This window comes from Hylobates moloch, unplaced genomic scaffold (genome assembly GCF_009828535.3).
Source record: "Hylobates moloch isolate HMO894 unplaced genomic scaffold, HMol_V3 SCAFFOLD_290, whole genome shotgun sequence".
NCBI classification, from domain to species: Eukaryota; Metazoa; Chordata; class Mammalia; order Primates; family Hylobatidae; genus Hylobates; species Hylobates moloch.
Genome location: NW_026652565.1, coordinates 24,166 through 36,374, shown reverse-complemented (window position 1 = coordinate 36,374; position 12,209 = coordinate 24,166). Strand labels below are relative to the sequence as shown.

At 44.8% G+C, this 12,209-nt stretch overlaps 1 non-coding gene across 1 annotated transcript; it reads left to right on the top strand.

The window, feature by feature from the left end:
- Window positions 1-9,299: 9,299 nt before the first annotated feature.
- Window positions 9,300-9,426, top strand: LOC116464215 (small nucleolar RNA ACA64). Its single transcript, XR_004246877.1, has one exon. It is a non-coding gene; the product is annotated as a small nucleolar RNA ACA64 (small nucleolar RNA).
- Window positions 9,427-12,209: the final 2,783 nt, after the last annotated feature.

The window sequence follows — 12,209 nt, the reverse complement described above, 5'->3', positions numbered from 1 at the left end:
GAAGGAAAGAAGGAAAGAAGGAAGGAAAGAAGGAAAGAAGGAAGGAAGAAAGGAAAAAAAAAGGAAACCCCTGTAGCCTTTGGCTGTCACTGTCCTATTTTCCCATCTTCCTCCTCCAAGCCTCTATCCTAAGCAACCATTAATTTACTTTCGGTTGCTATATAGCTTTCCCATTCTAGACTTGGAATGGAATTATATACTATGTGTTCTTTGTGATTAACTTCATTCACTTAGCATAACTGTTTCAAGGGACATTTACATTGAAGTTTGTATCAATACTTCATTTGTTGTTTACAGTAAAACAATATTTCATTGTATGGATATAGCCCATTTTGTTTATCCATTCATCCATTAATAGGCATTTGGTTTGTTTCCACCTTTTAGCTGTTACTAATAAGGTTGCTATAAACATCCAGGTACAAGTTTTTCTGTAGACATAGGATTTCATTTCTCTTGGGAATACACTTAGGAGTGGAATCGATGGGTTACATGGTAATTCTATCTTTAATCTTTGAAGAGCTGCCAGACTCTTCTCTCCTTTGGGAAATTCTATTACACACATATTGGTCAAGTAAATAGTGTCCTGCATATTTCTCAGGCTCTGTTCATTTTCCTGTTTTTTGTTTTTGTTTTTTTGTTTTTAAGATGTAATCTTGTTATGTTACCCAGGCTGGACTGCTTCAGCCTCCCAAGTAAGTGGGACTACAGGTGTGCACTAGGATGCCCAGCTTAAAGAAATAATTTCTATTTTGGTATGACACCTGCAGATCCCCTCTCCCTCCCCCAAAAATCTTTTTTTTTTTTTTTTTTTTGAGATGGAGTTTCACTCTTGTTGCCTAGGCTGGAGTGCAATGGCACGGTCTCGGCTCACTGCAACCTCCACCTCCCAGGTACAAGTGATTCTCCTGGCTCAGCTTCCCGAGTAGCTGGGATTACAGGTACCTGCCACCACGCCCAGCTAATTTTTTTGTATTCTTAATAGAGACGGGGTTTCACCATGTTGGCCAGGCTGGACTTGAACTCCTGACCTCAGGTGATCCGCCCGCCTCGGCCTCCCAAAGTGCTGGGATTACAGGCATGGGTCACCACGCCTGGCCCAAAAAATCTTATTCTCCAGTTATCTCCTGAAACACAGTAGGCCTACAGTCTACACTATATCTTCATTAAATTCCTAGCTCTCTTCCCAAATTGATTTTCACTTCTTTTTTGAGACAGACTCTCACCCTGTCACCCAGGCTGGACTGCAGTGGTGAAATCTCAGCTCACTGCAAACTCCGCCTCCTGGGTTCAAGCAATTCTCCTGCCTCAGCCTCCCGAGTAGCTGGGACTACAGGTGCCCGTCACCACTCCAGCTAATTTTTGTATTTTTAGTAGAGACCGGGTTTCACCATGTTGACCAGGCTGGTCTCGAACTCCTGACCATAGGTTCACGCCATTCTCCTGCCTCAGCCTCCCGAGTAGCTGGGACTACAGGCGCCTGCCACCACGCCCGGCTAATTTTTTTTTTGTATTTTTAGTAGAGCTGTGGTTTCACCGTGTTAGCCAGGATGGTCTCGATCTCCTGACCTTGTGATCCGCCCGCCTCGGCCTCCCAAAGTGCTGGGATTACAGGCATGAGCCACCGCGCCCAGCCCACTCCTCCACTCTTAACCACTATTCTCTTTTACAACCTTATACCTTTGCCTTTTTCAGAATGTCATATAAATGAACACCAAGTAGTCTTATTAGTCCTGTTTTCAAATTTGATGACTTATTTGTAAACATTGATACAGTACCTGCAGTGTTCTGAGTTTTCTTTTTTTTTTTTCTTTTTTGATACAGAATTTCACTCTTATTGCCCTGGCTGGAGTGCAATGGCGCCATCTCAGCTCATCACAACCTCCGCCTCCTGGGTTCAAGCAATTCTCCAGCCTCAGCCTCCCGAGTAGCTGGGATTACAGGCATGCACCATCACACCCGGCTAATTTTGTATTTTTAGTAGAAACGGGGTTTCTCCATGTTGCTGAGCCTGGTCTCAAACTTCCGACCTCAGCTGATCCGCCTGCTTCAGCCTCTCAAAGTGCTAGGATTACAGGCGTCAACCACAGTGCCCGGCGGAGTTTTCTATTTTTGACAGTGCCCAGTACAGGTGGTGGCACACATTCAAACTTCAAAACTGAGAGATTACGGAGCTGAGCACGATGGCTCACGCCTGTAATCCCAGCGCTTTGGGAGGCTGAGGTGGGTGGATCACGAGGTCAGGAGTTTGAGACCAGCCTGGCCAACATGGTGAAACCCTGTCTCTACCAAAAATACAAAAATTAACTGGGCACAGTTGTGTGCACCTGTAGTCCCAGCTACTCAAGAGGCTGAGGCAGGAGAACCGCTTGAACCTGGGAAGCGGAGGTTGCAGTGAGCCGGGATCGTGCCACTGCACTCCAGCCTGGGTGACAGAGTGAGATTCCATCTCAAAAAAAAAAAAAAAAGACAGAGAGATTCCATTAGCACTGTGGGCTATGGGAATGTAGGCAAGACCTTGTGCTCCCTATACTTCAAATTTTTCATTCATAAGATAGGACGTATGGTTGGATGGGGTTAGTCAGATGAAATACTAATGATTATATCACATTAATTTCCAGTGACATATGGTGATATGCACATATGTCATTGAAATGTCGGACAAAAATTAGGTTTTAATTGCTCTCTAGTAAATACAAAGCTGTTACTTTTTTTTTTTTCCATCTTCCCTAATGTGTGCTGGAGGTCTACCATATGGAAATGATATCTTTGGACAGTTTCATGGGCTTTTGGGTCTTTGCGGATCATCGAAACAAAAATTACCCAGCTACTTCTCTTATTTAAAAAAGCATTAAAGATTGAAAATGTCAAATATACTTTTTTTTTTTTTTTGGTAGAGACAGAGTCTCGCTCTGTCGCCTAGGCCGGAGTGCATGCAGTAGCAAACTCGGCTCACTGCAACCTCTGCCTCCTGGGTTCAAGCAATTCTCCTGCCTCAACCTCCCGAGCAGCTGGGACTACAGGTGCACGCCGCCACATCCAGCTAATTTCTTTTGTATTTTAGTAGAGACGGGGTTTCACCATGTTGCCCAGGCTGGTCTCGAACTCCTGAGCTCAGGCAATTGCCAGCCTCGGCCTCCCAAAGTGCTAGGATTACAGGCGTGAGCCACTGCCCCGGCCATATACCTTATTTTTAACTAAATTGGGATGAAAATCAAAATGATACCCTCTGTCTGTAGCTCGCTGCAATTCTAACTTGGATAATTGCCCTCTAAATATCCATAGTTCTTTTGGATTTCTCAACTGGGAAATCACTGTGGATTTGGATAGATATCACTCTGTTCATCGGAAAAACCTGTGATGGTCTGCACTCTGCAGATGACTGTTACCTTTCTCCAAACTGGGAAGAACTCCATGGTTTTCTGATTACAATTTGTGTCATTCAGTCTCCAGTAAATGCAAAATTATAATGTCAAATAGATGAGATCAATGGAATAGAATTGAAATCCCAGAAATAAACTCATATATATATGTGTATATATATGTATATATGTGTGTATATATGTATATATGTGTGTATATGTGTATATATATGTGTATATATGTATATATGTGTATATATGTATATATATGTGTGTATATGTGTGTGTGTATATATATATATATATATACTCAAATGACTTTCAAAATGCTGCCAAGAATATGCAAAGACTATTATTTTCATAAATTGGTGCTGAGACAACTGGATAGCCACATGCAAAAGAATGAAGTTGGACCCCTACATCACCCAATATATGGTAATTCACCAAAATAGATCACAGACCAAAACATAAGAGGTGAAATTATAATAATCCTAGGAAAAAAGGTGGGAAATATTGATCTTGGATCTGGCAAAGAATTCTTACATATGCACGCTGGGCGCAGTGTCTCACGCCTGTATTCCCAGCACTTTGGGAGGCCGAGGGGGCCGGATAGCCTGTGGTCAAGAGTTCGAGACCAGTCTGGCTAACATGGTGAAACCCCATCTCTACTAAAAATACAAAAAATTAGCCTGGCATAGTGGTGCATGCCTGTAATCCCAGCTACTCAGGAGGCTGAGGCAGGAGAATCACTTGAACCCAAGGGGGTGGAGGTTGCAGTGAAATGAGATCATGCCACTTCACTGTAGCCCGGATGACAGAGTGAGACTCCATCTCAAAAAAAAAGAATCCTTACATATGCAGCCAAGTATGGTGGCTCATGCCTGTAATCCCAGTACTTTGGAAGGCCAAAGTGGGAGGATCACTTGAGGTCAGGAGTTTGAGACCAGCCTGGGCTACATAGTGAGACCCTCGTCTCTATTCAAAAAACAAAAGGAAGCCGGGCGCGGTGGCTCACGCTTGTAATCCCAGCACTTTGGGAGGCTGAGGCGGGCGGATCACGAGGTCAGGAGATCGAGACCACGGTGAAACCCCGTCTCTACTAAAAAATACAAAAAATCAGCTGGGCGTGGTGGCAGGCGTCTGTAGTCCCAGCTACTCAGAGAGGCTGAGGCAGGAGAATGGCGTGAACCCGGGAGGCAGAGCTTGCAGTGAGCCGAGATTGCGCCACTGCACTCCAGCCTGGGCCACAGAGCGAGACTCTGTCTCAAAAAAAAAAAAAGGAAAAAAGAATTCTTACATATGACAGCAAAAGCAAAAATTTATGTGTGTGTGCAATAGAATACACACACACATATATACACACACACAAATAATTTGGGCCTCATAAAAGTAAATAACTTTTGTGCTTCATAGGACACTATCAATAGTGAAAACACCCATTATGCTGGAAATATAAAATACTACAGCCAGTATAGGAAACAATGTGGCAGCTACTCAAAAAAATTAAAAACAGTTACTACATGATCTAACAATGTCACTTCCAGATATATATATACTCCAAAAAACTTGAAGAAGGGTCTTGAACAGACTATTTGTATGCCCATGGTCATAGGAGAATTATTTACAATAGCCAAAAGGTGGAAGCAATCCAATTGTCCATCAAGGAATGAATGAATCAACTAAATGTGGCCTATCCATACAATGGAATACACACACACACATACACACGCACACACAGGTATGATTTGCAAAATTTTCTTCCATATATATACTGATGCAAAAATCAATTTCCTTCCAATGTAAAGCATACATGTGGTTGGTTTGAGAAGAGCCCAGTGCCCAGGCTAGGGTTGTAGGGTTCAAAATCCCCATCAAAGCCAAGTGCTCAGGTGTTATAGCGATTCCTTTTCTAAAGTGCCTCGACGAGTAGAGGTGGGAAAGGGATGTGTGGAAGCCTCGAGGCCATTTTGCTGTTAACTTTTAACAGTAAAAGTTAAAATGGATAGGATGAGGTCACTTTAAGTGTCTGTGTTTGTAAACAAGGGCCACAGTTCTGTTTTCCTTTTAAAAAACAAACTAACAAAAATCCTTACATATGCAACCAAGTGTGGTGGCTCATGCCTGTAATTCCAGTACTTTGGGAGGCCAAAGTGGGAGGATCACTTGAGGTCAGGAGTTTGAGACCATCCTGGGCCACATAGTGAGACCCTCGTCTCTATTCAAAAAACAAAAGGAAAAAAGAATTCTCACATATGACAGCCTGGTCTCTCAAAGAAGGTCACTACGTAATGATAAGCAGGTCAATTCAGCAAGAGCATATAAAAATTGTAAATATATTTGCACCCAACACTGGAGCACCCAGATATAGGAGTAGAAAATACTTCCAAACTCAATCTACAAGGCCACCATTACCCTGATACCAAAACCAGACAAAGACACATCAGAAAAAGAAAACTATAGGCCAATATCACTGATGAATATTGATGCAAAAATCCTCAACAAAATGCTAGCAAACTGAATTCAACAACACATTAAAAATAGAATGCATCGTGACCAAGCGGGATTTATCCCAGGGGTGCAGGGTTGGTTCAACATATGCAAATCAATTAATGTGATACATCATATCAACAGAGTGAAGGACAAAAACCATATGAGCATTTCAATGGATGCTCAAAAAGCATTTGATAAAATTCAACATCTCTTCATGATACAAACCCTCAAAAAACTGAGTACAGAACGAACACACCTCAACACAATAAAACCCATATATGGGCCAGGCGTGGTGGCTCATGCCTGTAATCCCAGCACTTTGGGAGGCTGAGGCAGGTGGATCACGAGGTCAGGAGATGGAGACCATCCTGGCTAACACAGTGAACCCCGTCTCTACTAAAAATACAAAAAATTAGCCGGGCGTGGTGACAGGTGCCTGTAGTCCCAGCTACTCGGAAGGCCGAGGCAGGAAAATGGCATGAACCCGGGAGGTGGAGCTTGCAGTGAGCCGAGATTGCGCCACTGCACTCCAGCCTGGGCACCTGGGCAACAGAGCGAGACTCCATCTCAAAAAAAAAAAAAAAAAAAAAACACCATATATGACAAACCAATAGCTAGTATTATACTGGATGGGCAAAAACTGAAAGCCTTTCCTCTAAGATCAGGAACACAACAAGGATACCCACTTTCGCCACTGTTATTCAACATAGTACTGGAAGTCCTAGCTGGAGCAATCAGACGAAAGAAAGAAAGGGCATCCAAATTGGAAAGGAAGAAAGCAAATTGTCCTTGTTTGCAAATATTATAATCCTATATCTGGAAAAAACTAAAGACTCCACCAACCAGCACTTTGGGAGGCCGAGGCAGGTGGATCACGAGGTCAGGAGTTTGAGACCAGCCTGGCCAATATCGTGAAACCCCATCTCTACTAAAAATACAAAAATTAGCTGGGCAATGGTGGCGTGCACCTGTAGTCCCAGCTACTCGGGAGGCTGAGGCAGAAGAATCGCTTGAACCCAGGAGGCGGGGTTGCAGTGAGCTGAGATCATACCACTGCATTTCAGCCTGGGCGACAGAGTGAGACTGTCTCAAAAAAAAAAAAAAAAAGACTCCACCAAAAAACTACTAGAACTGATAACCCAATTCAGTAAAGTTCCAGGATACAAAATCAACATACAAAAATCAGTAGCCTTTCTATATGCTAACAGCAAACAATCTAAAAAAGAAGTCAGTAATCCCATTTATAATAGCTACAAATAAAATTAAATACCTAGGAATTAACTTACCCAAAGACGTGAACGATACCTACAATGAAAACGATAAGACACTGATGCAAGAAATTGAAGAGGACAAAAAAATGAAAAGATACTCATGTTCATGCATTGGAAGAATTACTATTGTTTGTTGTTGTTGTTTTTTTTTTTTTTGAGACGGAGTCTTGCTCTGTCACCAAGGCTGGAGTGCAGTGGCACGATCTCGGCTCACTGAAGGCTCCACCCCCCGGGGTTCACTCCATTCTCCTGCCTCAGCCTCCCGAGTAGCTGGGACTACAGGCACCCGCCACCTTGCCCAGCTAATTTTTTGTATTTTTAGTAGAGACGGGGTTTCACCGTGTTAGCCAGGATGGTCTCCATCTCCTGACCTCGTGATCTGCCGCCTCGGCCTCCCAAAGTGCTGGGATTACAGGCGTGAGTCACCGCGCCCGGCCTAGAATCACTATTGTTAAAATGTCCATACTAACCAAAGAAATCTAGAGATTTAATGCAATCCCAATAAAAATACCAATGACATTCTTCACAGAAATAGAAAAAAATATCCTAAGCTGTATATGGAACCAAAGAGGACCCAGAATAGCCAAAGCTATCCTAAGCAAGAAGTACAAAACTGGAGGAATCATATTACCTGACTTTAAATTATTTAAATATGACTATAAATCATATTATCTAACTTTAGAGCTACAGTAACCATAATGGCATGGTACTGGAATAAAAACAGACACAAAGATCAGTGGAACTGAATAGAGGAGCCAGAGATAAATGCATACGTCTATGGTGAACTCATTTTTGACAAAGGTGCCAAGAACATACATTGGGAAAAGGACAGTCTCTTCAACAAAGAGACTGGGAAAACTGGATAACCTTATGCAAAATAATGAAACAGACCCCTCTCTCTCACCATATACAAAAATCAAATCAAAATCAGTTAAAGACTCAAATCTAAGACCTTAAACTATGAAACTACTAAAAGAAAATATAGGGAAATTCTCCAGAACATTGGAGTGGGCAAAGATTTCTTGAGTAATACCCTACAAGCACAGGCAACCAAAGCAAAAATAGATAAAGGGGTCACATTAAGTAAAGAGCTTCTGTACAACAAAGTGAAAAGACAAGCTACAGAATGGGAGATAATATTTGCAGACTACCCATCTGACAAGGAATTGATAACCAGAACATAGACCGGGCACAGTGGCTCACGCCTGTAATCCCAGCACTTTGGTAGGCCGAGGCGGGCGGATCACGTGGTCAGGAGTTTGAGACCAGCCTGACCAACATGGAGAAACCCCGTCTCTACTAAAAATACAAAATTAGTGGGGCATGGTGGCACATGCCTGCAATTCCAGCTACTCGGGAGGCTGAAGCAGGAGAATCGCTTGAACCCATGAGGCAGAGGTTGTGGTGAGCTGAGATCGCACCATTGCACTCCAGCCTGGGCAACGAGAGCAAAACTCCATCTCAAAAAAACAAAAACAAAAACAAAATCAAAAAAATCTATAGAAATCAAAAAACAAAATAAAAAAAATCTATAGAAAAAAATCTAATAGGCTGGGCGCGGTGGCTCACACCTGTAATCCCAGCACTTTGGGAGGCCAAGACGGGCGGATCACGACGTTAGGGGATCGAGACCATCTGGCTAACACGGTGAAACCCCGTCTCTTGTAAAAATACAAAAAAAAAAAAAAAAAAAAAATTAGCTGGGCGTGGTGGTGGGCGCCTGTAGTCCCAGCTACTCAGGAGGCTGAGTGAGGCAGTAGAATGGTGTGAACCCAGGAGGCGGAGCTTGCAGTGAGCCGAGATCGCGCCACTGCACTCAAGCCTGGGCGACAGAGCGAGACTCCATCTCAAAAAAAAAAAAAAAAAAACTAATAATCTGATTAAAAATAGGCAAAAGGTCTGAAAAGACATTTCTCAAAAGAAGGCATGCAAATGGCAAACAGTTATATGAAAAGGCCAACATCATTGATCATCAGAGAAATGCAAATCAAAACTATTATACAATGAGGTATCATCTCACCCCTGTTAAAATGGCTTTTATCCAAAAGTCAGGCAGTAACAAATGCTGGAGAGGATGTGGAGAAAAGGCAACCTTTGTACACTGTTGGTGGGAACGTAAATTAGTACAACCACTATGGAGAACAGTTTGGAGCTTCCACAAAAAAAAAATAAAACCGGCGTTGGTTGAAAATCACCCCCGGCTTTGGCCGTGGCCGCGGGTGAGATTCGGCGCCCAGAGCCTCCGGGGGCCTCAGCTCACCGCGCGCTGCCCCATGTGCGGCAGTGAAACCCAGGCCCCAACAGGCGCCGCGGCCTCCCCCCCGCCCCCGGGTGCGGCCGCTCGCGAGGTCTGGCCCCTGACTCCTGACCCCGACTGCATACTCCTAACCCTGTTTTTTCTCCGCAGGACACTAGTCCTCCTACGCCTGACACCGACGTCGCCAGGACGGCGGGGTCGGGGGAACTTGGCTGTCCCCCATCTTTCAAATAAAGCTGTTTGTCTAACTCAAAAAATAAATAAATAAATAAAAATAAAAATAAAAATAGAGCTGCCATTTGATCCAGCAACCCCACTTTTAGGTAAATACCCCAAAGAAAGGAAATCCATGTATTGAAGAGATATCTGCACCCCTATGTTTATTGCAGCATTATTCACAATCCCCAAGATTTGGAAGCAACCTAACTCTCCCTCAACAGATGAACGGATTTAAAAAAAAAAAAAAAAGTTCCGAATACACAATGGAGTACTATTCAGCCATAAAAAAGAATGAGATCCTGTCATTTGCAACAATTTGGATGGAATTAGAGGTCATTATGTTAAGCGAAATAAACCAGGCACAGAAAGACAAACTTCACATGTTCTCACTTATGTTTGGGAGCAAACAATTAAAACAATTGACCTCATGGAGATAGAGTAGAAGGATGGTTACCAGAGGCTGGAAAGGGTAGTGCGGGGGTTGGGGGAAGGGGAACTGAGGATGGTTAATGGCCACAAAAAATAGAATGGATGAGACCTAGTATTTGCTAGCATAACAGGGTGATTACAGTAAAAAATAATTTGGTTTCACATTTTTAAATAACTAAAAGAGTATAATCGGCTTGTTTGTAACACAAAGGATAAATGCTTGAGTTGATGGATTCCCCATTTACCATGATGTGATTATTACGCGTTGCATGCTTATATCAAAATATCTCATGTAACTCATAAATATATACACCTACTATGTACCCACAACAAAATTTAAAATTAAAAATGTAAACATTGCCTGGTCTATGTGAACCTACGGGGTCACAGTTCTGAGTGTCCTGGCAGCATGATGCAAAGCCACTGTCCTCTGGAGAATATCTGACTCTCCTGATCCAGTATGGCCTTGCCTCCAGGGCCCTTTTGCTGTGGATTTACTCCTTAAAGAGTCAGTCATCAAGGGGTTCGCTTTATCTGGAAACTCTTGTCTGGCATTCCCTGCGCGCACACCTATGTCCCCGTTCAGAAGGTTCTTCAGGTAAACGCCAGTGTCCGGTCTGAGGGCCTTTATATCTAGCATATGAAGTTCTGGTATAATGCAAATGTCTCTGGCAGGACAGTTTCAGGGAAGCGGGATCGCTCAGCTACCTGATCTCCAGCTGAGATGTGACTCAGGCAACAGGGGGTGGAACCTCACAAACTGTCCAATTGGAGACGCCGCCGGAGCGGTGGGTGGGGCCGCCCTGTACAAAGGCGCGTGGATACCGCGGCGCGAGTTCTGGTTTGCGTCTCTCCTGCCTCGAACGTCGCTAGGTGGCTCTTCCGCAGCCTCTGTCACTCTGGGACCCGCACTGGCAGAGGGAGTCGTAGTTAGGGCGTGGGGACACCGCGGAAGCCGGGAAATGGTGAATGTGCGGGGCCTGGAATCCCGAGACCTGAAGAGCGGCTGGCCGGAACCGGCTGTGGCGGGAACCGGGCCTGCCCGCTGCCACTCCTCGGTCTGTGGACCCGAGGCCCCTGGCGCAGCTCGGCCCTCGGCCTCCTCCCGCCGCAGAGTGAAGCTGGGCCGGCAGCCAGGATCCCAGGAGTGCTGTCCTGTCCCCGCGCAGCTACTGCGGCCCCGGTCCGGGAGCCCTCTGTGGGCAGCTCCATGCCCGTAGCCCCGCGTCTTCCAAGATTGTGTGGGGATCACTGGAGGGTCAGGGGAGAGAAGGAATCCCGGCTCGGGTGTGGCGTTCGTGCGTGGGAGGATCGGTGGTCCGTGGAGTCCCCAGTCTCTTTTTCCCCGGGGGACCAGTTTGCCCCTTAATTTTACAAACGTGTGAAAACAGGATCTCAAATCCACGACCCCGTTTTCCAGCCTAGCTCTTCCTAGGACAGGAAATCCCTAAATTTGCCAATTCCCTCTTTCATTCCAAATGAAGCTTTCCCTCTCCAATTCACAATATTATTATTCGCCCTGTTAAATACAATTTGTAGGAAGCCATTGGTTTAGACTGAGCTCCTGCACTAGACCCAACAGACCAAACCAAAATGAGTTACCCACGGGGACGTTCCTCGCTACCAAGCTGAAACTAAGTTGTTTATCTGAGAGAAAGAGATGCTGGTCAAATCCCCAACAGGCCAGTTTTAGCCAACATGATAAGCAAAGTCCCCTCTGCTTTAACTTTTACCAGAAAAGCAACTTTGAAAGTTCCCGTTTTTCAGCCGGGCGTGGTGGCTCACGCCTGTAATCCCAGCACTTTGGGAGGCCGAGGTGGGTGGACCACTTGAGGTCAGGAGTTCGAGACCAGCCTGGCCAACGTGGTGAAACCCCCGTCTCTACTAAAAATACAAAAATTAGCTGCATGATAGCCTGTGCTTGTAGTCCCAGCTACTCAGGGGCCTGAGGTGGGAGGCTCACTTAAGCCCAAGCCCTGGAGGTCGAGGCTGCAGTGAGCTATGATCTCACCACTGCTCTACAGCCTGGGTGACAGAGGGAGACCCTGTCTCAAAAAAATAAACATCAATAGCGGTTGAAAGCCACACGACTGGGGAGCAGCAGCCAGAGACTAGTGACTGCAAGCTAAGACCACTCGAGCCTGCAAAGGGAGGTCACTGAAAGCCCAGATGAGTCTTCCTGGG